Source organism: Austrofundulus limnaeus, unplaced genomic scaffold (assembly GCF_001266775.1).
Source record: "Austrofundulus limnaeus strain Quisiro unplaced genomic scaffold, Austrofundulus_limnaeus-1.0 Scaffold460, whole genome shotgun sequence".
NCBI lineage: Eukaryota > Metazoa > Chordata > Actinopteri > Cyprinodontiformes > Rivulidae > Austrofundulus > Austrofundulus limnaeus.
The window spans coordinates 14,405-25,261 of record NW_013952862.1 but is presented as its reverse complement, the minus strand read 5'-3'; the positions used below and the strand labels follow the sequence as shown (position 1 = coordinate 25,261).

The window sequence follows — 10,857 nt, the reverse complement described above, 5'->3', positions numbered from 1 at the left end:
CCAGTGAGCGGCAGTCCTGTGGGCGGAAATGCCTTGTTGATGCCAGAGGAGAATGGGCAGACTGGTTCGAGCTGATAGAAAGGCAACAGTGACTCAAATAACCACCCGTTACAACCAAGGTAGGCAGAAGAGCATCTCTGAACACAGAACATGTCGAACTTTGAGGCAGATGGGCTTCAGCAGCAGAAGACCACACCGGGTGCCACTCCTTTCAGCTAAGAACAGGAAACTGAGGCTACAATTTGCACAAGCTCATCGAAATTGGACAAGAGAAGATTGGAAAAACGTTGCCTGGTCTGATGAGTCTTGATTTCTGCTGTGACATTCGGATGGTAGGGTCAGAATTTGGCGTCAACAACATGAAAGCATGGATCCATCCTGCCTTGTATCAACGGTTCAGGCTGGTGGTGGTGGTGTCATGGTGTGGGGAATCTTTTCTTGGCACTCTTTGGGCCCCTTGGTACCAATTGAGCATCGTTGCAACGCCACAGCCTACCTGAGTATTGTTGCTGACCATGTCCATCCCTTTATGACCACAATGTACCCAACATCTGATGGCTACTTTCAGCAGGATAATGTGCCATGTCATAAAGCTGGAATCATCTCAGACTGGTTTCTTGAACATGACAATGAGTTCACTGTACTCAAATGGCCTCCACAGTCACCAGATCTCAATCCAATAGAGCATCTTTGGGATGTGGTGGAACGGGAGATTBGCATCATGGATGTGCAGCCGACAAATCTGYGGCAACTGTGTGATGCCATCATGTCAATATGGACCAAAATCTCTGAGGAATGCTTCCAGCACCTTGTTGAATCTATGTCACGAAGAATTGAGGCAGTTCTGGAGGCAAAAGGGGGTCCAACCCGTTACTAGCGTGGTGTACCTAATAAAGTGGCCGGTGAGTGTATATCTGTAAATAAAACAGTAACAGAGAAATATTTCAAACGTATGAATAACAGAGCTCAATAAACCCTCACTTTATATCATTATTACTTTAAAGATGGGTAATCATGAAATCTGTGTCTGTCTGTTAGCAAAACATCCCTTAAACCACTGGATGGATTTTACCAAATTACTGGGTTCACAGTTCAAACTGGTTAACTTTTAGAAACAACTTGATCCAAGATGGCTGCCACTAATCAATAAACGATCTAACAAACAAAACAATGACATCAACTCAGCTCAAAAAGCAGCTTCTTTTATTTCGAAACAACAACGAAAAGCGGCCAAATTTAAGAAGCAATGAGAAAACGGGAGTGAGCAGTGATGGAGAGGCTGATGAGAGGAGTGGCTGCAGCTGTGGCCAATGAAACAAAAAACAGGTGTAACTGGGCGTGGCAGACTGACTGAGAGAGAAGAAACTAACTGGGAAAAATAAACAGGGGCACAGTCACTGTAATTTAAAATATATAAATTAAAGCTAAATCCTGTTTGTCAAACCTTTTGATTTTTTTCTAAAATAACCAAAAAGTGCATCTCAAAGTAGCTGAAAGGAAACATAAAGAAAAATAAACCAGCAGACCTGTTTTTTTTAACTTGAAGTCTTTCAGATTTTCAAAATCTGCTAAAAAATGCTAATATCACTTAAAACGGTGGGTTTATTTTTCACCCTGAAGGAACATTTAATTTTTTTTATGAAAACTGACTTTGTCAGCTCAAAAATGACTGGTGTGCACCAACTCAGCCTTGTCACTTTGTTTGCTTTATGTTAGAAAATATTTATTTTACTGAAGCGCTCGGGTTCTGCTTTACGCTCAGAGTGAAAAAACTAAAACGACCCAGAACATTTTTCTGCAGCCGTGATCTCATTTATGCCTCGCTTCGACTCGTGCATTCCAGTGGGAAGTCCAAGCAGATTCGCTCCAAGTTATATTGTTCACTTAAGAAAGAAATGAGCCAATACTGGCTGATAGCAGCACTGTTTTTTAAAAAGTTTTTACAAGAGCAAAGCTGTAAATTTTAATTACCTACATGTAATTGGATGCCTCGTAGTGCAGCTTCAGTCATTACAAACAAAGTTTGTTCTTATAAGCTGCAGTTTTTAATGATGGCCTCTTAAAACTCTAAAACAAAAAGGAGAGTTTATTGAACTGGTGTGGGATGGATCAATGGTTGTTGTAAATGGGAGTTAGTGGGTAAATTGCTTGCTTACTTTGTGGCGTTTTGTTGTCTTTGAATGTTGTCAGAAAATAAACTGAAACTAGATTTGAGCTCAAACTCCTGATGGCTAAAATGCAGATGAATGGAGCGCAAATATTGGAAAATTAAACTGTCAGTAAAGAAACAAGCTGAAGCTTTTTTGCATGCTCTTTAATGAATATTTTACTTCAAGTGATTTTGATATTTTAGTCCAAACCTTTTTTTTTTCTTGACGGTTCGAGTTTTTACGGTCAGCCATGCTGAAAAGAGACAGAGGATGATGAGTTACATAAAGTCTTCAAGTCTGTTGTTAAGTTGTTTAAAAGAAGTGGATTGTATGAAAGTGCTTAATGAAGCAAATATAAATTTAAAGCATAAACAAACATCAATGCTGTTTCATCAGTGGCATTTTACTCTTTGTTTAAGTTAAAGACTGCAGCTAAAAATAGACGACCAACACACACCTTGAAGTTGAAGCTGCACTAAAACAAGCTCCATCAATAAAGTGTTGATTTAATCACTGACTGGAACTAGAAATTAAATAGCAGAACTTAAACGCTGTTTTATCTGAAACTCCTTTTAAACAGGACAAATATCACAGGTAGAGACTAAAATTAGAGTTCTTTGTTGACCATATGGACTATAATCTGGACTATAACATGATTATAATCTGCACTATAAGCAAGACTATAACAGTACTATAACTAAGACTATGACTAAGACTAAAACTAGGACAATAATCAGGACTATAATCTGGACTACAAGAGGACTCTAACAGTACTATAACTAGGACTAAAACTAGGACAATCAGGACTATAATCAGAACTAGAACAGGACTATAATCTTGACTATAATTGGAAATATATTCAGGATTATAACAGGACTATAACAGGATTATAATCTGTACTATACTCAGGACTACAATCAAGACTAATCGGGACTACAACAGAACTATTTTCTGTACTATATTCAGGACTATAACCAGGACTATAATCATAATTTTAACAGGATTATAATCTGTACTTTAAGCAAGAATATAATAGGACTATAATCAGCACTATAAATAGAACTACAACAGGACTGTAATCTGGACTATGATTTGGACTATGTGCTGAAAATAACATATAACTCTGCCTGACTGCTAAGTTCACGCTGCCTTGACATTATTAGTTTGTGTCTCTCTGATAACTGCTACATTTGTATAATCTGTTCTCAAGATACTTTACACACTATTTGATGTCTAGGGACCTTGCACTCATTTCGATATTGCTTGTATAACTTGTAATTCTATTATTGGTCATTTGATACCGTTGTACCATTTGTCATTCGGTTATTGGATGTTCGTGCGCTCCGCCCGGAAGAATATTAACGCATTTTCTGTCTGTTGCTAGTGAGTAGTAGCTTGACAGGCTCACTGATCGGGTCTGTTTGAGTTGTTGCTCATCTTTTGCATATGCAACCCTTATTAAATCATCTGACGACCAAACCACGCAGTGCACCGTCTTTTATTCACGTGTTTCTGCCTTAGTGGATATTTCCCCGACAGACTATAACATGACAGTAGCAAGCACTGAAACCAGGACAATGATCAGGATAACAATTAGGACTATAACAGGATTACAATCTATAACAGGATTACAATCTGTACTGTAATCAAGACTATAACAGGACCATAATCAGGACTATAAATAAAATTATAACAGGACTGTAATCAGGACTATAACCATTACTAAAATCAGGACTATAACCATTATTAAAATCAGGACTATAATAGGACTATAAATCTGGTCTATGTCCAGGACTATAACCAGGACCATAATCAGGATTATGACAGGACCATAACCAGGAATATACCAGGACTACAACAAGACTACAATCAGGGGTTTAACCAGGACAATAATCAGAAAAATGTGCAATTATGTGGATTATAAACACATAAAAGTAGCAGGATCTGTGATTTTATATATATATATATATACAGTTTATACATATATTTAGCAGCTTCTTTGTCAATTGTTATGTTCTTTGTCTTTTGTTATGTCTAAGATGTTTGTTTTTGTTTCATGATTCGTGTGTTTGGTCCTGTTCCTTTATTCATTCTTTCAGTACTTTTCCACTATTAGTCTCTGCTCCTCTGTCCCACCACACCCCACTACACCTGTTCCCCATTCCTATCAGTCTCAGCTGCAGCCGTCTCCTTATTAGTCTGTTTAGTCCTTCTATATCTGAGCTTTGTTGTCTCCTTAGTCTTGTTTTTTTATTTTGTTGATGTTTTGTAAGTTTGTTTTGCTGCCATGTCAGTCTTTTTTTATTTTAAGTGAATCTTTTGTTTCATCTCCCAGAAACCGTGAAGGGAAGCTGAAAGCATTTCTCGAGGAGCAGACTCCAACCTGTAGCTGGCAGCGCGGCACGTCACGGGTGTAGCTCTCCAGACGCCTTTCATTTCAGTCATTTCTGTCAACATCTTGGCTCCGTGATAAACATCTCTGCCTGTGTCAATATGCTTTATCAGATTGTCCTCGGTTTCCATTAAAACTGAATATTACATTGTGATAACTGAGTGAAGTAAATAGGAACAGTGAGAGAGCCAAAGGTGAGGCTCTGGAAACAAAAAAAGTATGACTGGTGTTAAATTATCATTTATAACCTTTATTTTTTTTTACTGATTGGTGACCTATCAGAATAAATTTAAGGTAAAAACTTAATTGAAATGAGGTTTTAAATGGAAAAAAGGCTAATTTACATATTTTAAAATGTTTTAGTGACATATTTGAGAAATATTAGCACAGATCTGTTAGTGTTGCACATGAACAACTTGTCCTGACAGAAATATTTGAACCAAAATTTCACTCAGTATCTTTAAGGCGACAAAGGCAGATTTTGGACCCAGAGTTTCCTGGGTGTTTACCAGCTGCAGACGCCATAACACACGCCCGGCACACACGCAGAGGTCCGTGACATTCTGGACCCACGAGTCACCTGGCAGACATGAATCAGGTGTGGGCACGAAGCCCAAACTGAAACCAGAGGGTGAGTTGGGACTCACCCCGTAGGAGACAGCGGCGGCGTCGGAGCCGGTCCTGGTCTCCGTCGTCTCGGTGGTGGTGGTGTTTCGGCGTCGGGGTCACCACCTGGACTCCGGCAATGCCGAGCGCTGGAGCAACACTTTCCTGGGAGAACAAGTTGTCACCATCTTTCTCGTTGCGTTTCCACCGGCTGAAGCAGAGATAAAAAAAAAAAATCCAGTCGGCTAGTTTAAAATATATTTTTCCTCTGCTTTTTTCTTTTTTACATGTTGTTGGTTTTACTTTGACAAGAGAAAAAAAAAGCCTCTTCCTCTTGCCGCTGCTCTGCCCGCGCCTCGCCTTTCTCTCCTCTCAGACCGCCTTCGACAACAACTGAGAGGAGGATGCTCGCTGGCGCTGGCTGTGTCTCGTCGCCCGTGGCAACCAGTTGCTATAGCGATGGACCTGAGCTCATTGGGAGACGGAGGTGATGATGGAGACGTGGGGAGGCCTATGGAGGGACGGAGAGGAGCCGGCTTAGTTTACAATGAAGTTTCTCAAAGAATAGAGCAGATATGCTGTGAGGTAAGAGGTTTAAAATGTGTCAGTTAAGTTTTTTATTTGTTTTTTTTATTTTTTATTAGGTTTTAGCTTGAGCTTCAGACATTAACTAATTTTTTTATGAAAGTCCACTGTAAAAATGGTAGCTGACTTAACAGAACCTCAGTAGTTCATTTTTATTAAAGCTACAAAACAGATTGTTAAAAATTCAGTGTTAAACTTTTCAGAGTCAATTTAACTCCCCCTGATGTTATTTTTAACACTTTCTAAGTAAACTGACTTCCAGCGTTGGTGTTAATTCACAGTGTTGATTTCCTCAGTGATGTCTCAACACTGGACATAAGCTCCGCCCAYGGTTAAGTCTTATATAACATTTAACAGTGTTGTTATATGACACCATGCAGTGTTGAAAGAAGTATTCTGAAAAAGCCCCGCCCTCTTCCACCTCATGTCAGACAGACCAGTATTTTCAYAGCAAGGCATGCTGGGTAATCTTACAGAAATCATGTTTTTGCATGTTTATTAAAGAAGTTCACGTGTGTAAATATTAGTTGTTCTGGTTAGTTTTCTTGTTCAGTTTGATCAAGCTGTTCAACCTTAAGTTTGTGATATTAATCGACACCATAGTGAGAGGTACTTCCTGGTGTGTGAAGGTCGACTCCATTACACTTATCCAGAAATTACTATGTAATGTTAATGCAAAACTAAAAAGAGTTAATCTTAACGCTTAAGTGTTAAACTTACACGTTCAAATTACCCCTCTACACAGCAGGAGTAAAAAAATCGACACAGTCAAGTGTAAAATTAACACTCAGGAGGTATATGAACCTCCAGTGTTATCCATCAATAACTCAATGCAGTGTTGAAAAGCATGAGAAACAGAGTTGATTTGTCACCGCAGTGGAGTACCTCATTAACTCTGATTAGAATCATATCTACTCTCATCAGTTATTTGACTTGAAGTGTTAAGTTTTGTTAACACTGTTCAGTGTTAGTCAGTGTTAATTTTTAACTCTGTTTAGAGATAAATTGTACTCTGAAAATTTAACACTATGGAAAGAGTTAAATTGACACCAATTCAGATAAGGAACAAATAGACTCAGACACAGTTTTAAATTGTTGATTTAACACTGCAAAACGTGACAGTGCAGTAGCTTTGATGCAGACTGTTTTTTTTTACTGTTTTTCATGGTTTCCTTTATTCCTGGATCTGAATCTGACAGATGGAGCCACACGACACACAAGCCATTTGCCTGAGATTGAATCGTACATCAAGTGGGGTCGACTTTATCACAGAAGTCCATTTTTTTCTTTTCTTTTTTTTCTCCCCAACATCATGTCAGATCAGAGAAACAATTTATATCAGCGTGTCAAACATCCACACTGATAGGAACTCTCTTAAAAGAGACCTTCGGTGGGAGGAAGTGGCTGAAAACATCATTTTTATGAGCTTTTTGCTCTCAGCTTTGAGCGAACTGTCTTCTTTCTTCTGAAGCATTTATTTTTCTAAAAAGCCCCCTCAAAACAAAAAAATACATAAAAAACTGTAGCTTTTTATTAAACTGGAATTTAGTTTTAACGACAGAAACTTGGGAAYCTTTAAAAAAAAGTGAGTGATGAAAACAGGAGCCAACCGACATCTAAATTTACATCGATGAAACCAGTTTCTGTAACTTAGACGCACCAGCTGGCTGCTTAATTCTCACCATCTGTAATGTTTGTCTCCCAAAATCTGACGAGAATAAACCGAGACAACCTGTTTAATGTTGCTGAGCAAGCCAACGTGAAAGTGATGCACATGTGAGTTTTGAATTGTCTGAATCAGTCAGTCTTGGCTCACAACTCAGGGTGTGCTCTGTCAGTGTTTGGGGATATTTTTAGGTTACAGCATCTTTTAATTAAGAGTAAAAGAAAGTAGTAAAATCATCTTTATTTCTTGCAGCTGAAAGCAGTTTGAGAATTTCTCATGGCTGAAGGTCAGAGGTTAGATGATCTGAACTCACAAGATGAATAACTGCAACTGAACATGACATCAATGCACCTAAAAGGGATCAAATTTGAGAAATGATATTATGTATTATTCATATTAATTCATCAATACATGTATAATTATAAATGTATTATTATAAATGTATTATTATAAATGTATTATTATTATCATTATTATTATCATTATTATACATGATCTCATGAGATGTTGTGATATTTTGTGAGCTAGAGCTCAGACTATGTGTTAAAGATAACTCAGCTACAACCACAACTAATTTTTGCTCAAAAATCATTAGAATTGTCTGAGCTGTAGCCATTGTTGTGTTTCCTAATAGCACTTGGCTGGGGTTGCCATTGGGAGTTGAGCTGACTCCAAAATTCAACCAGCTGTAGATGTACATCCAATGATTATTTTCTGACATTTTTAATAAAATCCATCCAGTGGTTCATGGGATTTTTTGTTAACAGTCACAAATGGTTCCAATAGTTTTAGATTTTAAAAAATCATTTTTTTTAAATTTTTTTAAACTCAAATAGGAAAATCTGTTCCTGGAGATTTTGACTTTATAAATACAAACCTGTGAGCACTCTCTAGTGGACAAAGTTTGCATTAAAAATTGTTTTTTTTAAAATAAAATCTAACATTCATTGCTGTAAATTTCATTAAATGTGACTGTTCATTAACAGTGTATCATCGTATATCAGTGTATCAAAACAATGTTGGTGGTCTGATTTTGTTTTTCTGAAAGCAAAGAGGCAACATGTGACTGTGATCAGAGCAAACCTAAAATTATCCCAAACACTCGTCTGAAGCTGCAGCTGCGCTGACAGACAGCTGTGTTATTACAGGAGGATAATTTGACTCATTGATGGAGGCGTTGGAGCAGCATCTGTACCCAGACCGGAGAAAATCACAGCTCGGAGTCTGGATGTGGGCTAATTATCACCTCTGAGGAAGAACTTCAGGTTTAATGTTAAAATGCAACATTTTGTGCTCAGAAGAGAGGAAAACTAACGTGTTTTATTATCCTCTCAGATTTGTTACTGTTCAAACGTTTCCAGCAAACAAAGCGAAAACCATTTTTACCCCAAAAAACAAACAAGTTAGGCCATATTTCATGTTTTGCTCTTAAGTTATTAAGATTATTTAGAAGGTTATAACATAATGAATGTACCTTTTGTCTAACTCAGAGGTGCCCAAAGTGGGGCCCGTGGGCCAAAATTGGCCCACTTAGCCATTTGATTTGGCCCACCAGCAGTTGTTCTGGTTATTAGATCGTAATTATGCTAAGATTATATATAAAATACAAGTAACTACAAGAGACATTTATATTAAATTTAAGCCCATATATAGATTTGAACACCTTATAAGACCACATATACACAAATTTTAAATTATGAAAAGTCCCATGAATCTTTGCTGTCTGAGCACAAGTTGAATTTTCTCCATGTCCATGGGCTGAAAAAAATATGTGGACAACCACATTGGCTGCTAGCTTAATCATAAAAAATAAAACAACTTTACTTAAGTATTAAGCATTTCTTATATTATTGCATTTGGCCCGCGGCCCTCAGATTAATTTTAATTTTGGCCCTCTCAGGGAAAATGTTTGGACACCCCTGGTCTAACTCATTAAGCACAGCAGAGCATCTTTCTTCCTTTAAACTTCGCTGACAGCAGCTGGAAAAATGGTGACATTTCACTGCTCATCCAGATGGAATAGTTCAGAACTGACAAGACTAATCTTGCCTTCGTTGTACTTCCAAAGTGAGAATAAGGAGCAGAAACACGGGTGATTTTTCAATGACAAAAGTTTGTGTTTTGCGCAGGAGGAGAATAAATAAAGGCAAGTTTCCCAGTTTGCCATTTAGAGTAAAACTCTCATTCATTTTCTGTGCCTGCTTTGTTCTCAAGGTTGCAGATCATGCATGCATGTGTGTTTGCACTGAAGGCTGTCTCAGCAGTCAACAGAGAGGTCAGGTACCCACAAGGCCAAGGACAGGTTGTCCAGTCYATCACAAGGCCAGAGACAGGAAAAAAGTGCAACATTTCAAAGTAAAAGATTTCTAAATGTTGTTTTGTAAATTTTCTCTTCTCAGGATTCCAAGTTGTCTGTCTTTTACCTCTCATTTTCTTCTTCTATCCTTTGCAGGTGAAGATGCAGTTCAGAGGTTGTCCAGCAGGTGCGGCCACCTCCTGCTTTGGGTCCAATCAGGCTCCAGATTCCAAAGCTGAGGTGGATCACCTTTCTCAGTTTGTGAAAGTTACTGTGGTGAAGATGGCCTCTTTACCTGTTTATTTAAACTTCTTAAGTTAATTATTCCTGTGTTCCCTTTCCAGATCTTCTTGACAAACATTAATAGACTGCTTCCTAGTTGTAACTCACCTGTGAGTAACGTTTTTTTAAAAGCTTACCTTCAACCTGTGGAAATAAACCTGAGTCTCATCCCAGCCTAATGTCAGGCCACTCCTCATGTCATGTCCTCCTCAGAATCTGGAACCCGCTGCTCCTCTGACAACAACAGAGAGAAAACATCCAAACTGATGACAAAACTATTTGTTTTCGCTTCTTTCAATTTGACATTTGTGGTTTTTCATTTCTGTTTTCTCTGTCATGCTATTTTTTGGTGGATAATCTTTTTTCCCCTTATTTCTCAGGTTCTTTTTTTTCTTGTGGCCATGCCTTGTCTGCTTCCTCCTTACATCGGAGAGACTGAAACAGAAGCAGGTTGAGTGTATAAATGAGGTTAGGTCAGTTCAGAATTTTCAGTCATTGATGGGAACCCGTCCCCTTTTTCTCTTGAACTCAGATGCACTTCTTGTTTCTTTTTGGAAAGTAGTCTTTTCAATTGTCCTTCCAGATGAGATGTTTGTTTAGAGCAGGGGTTCTTAAACTTCTTCAAACAAGGATAAAAAGCTGGGACCCCCCTCATAAATCTCATGCTGATTTAAAATAAATTTGCTGACAATTTAACCACTAAATTCCATGGGAATAGTAATTTATTTTTTATTATTTGGTTTGTTTTMCTGGGGAATTGTGGATTTATGCATTAAAAACACTTATTGTAATTTTGGAACAACATCTTGGAGATTCCTGGAGACCCTGAGACCCCAGTTTGAGAACCTCTGGTTCAGACGATGTGTTGTGAATTATTCTC

At 38.1% G+C, this 10,857-nt stretch overlaps 1 long non-coding RNA gene across 1 annotated transcript; it reads left to right on the top strand.

Moving 5' to 3' along the window:
- Positions 1-9,851: 9,851 nt before the first annotated feature.
- LOC106529704 (uncharacterized) lies at positions 9,852-10,613 on the top strand. Its single transcript, XR_001311667.1, has 3 exons — positions 9,852-9,935; positions 10,040-10,087; positions 10,191-10,613. It is a non-coding gene; the product is annotated as an uncharacterized LOC106529704 (long non-coding RNA).
- Positions 10,614-10,857: the final 244 nt, after the last annotated feature.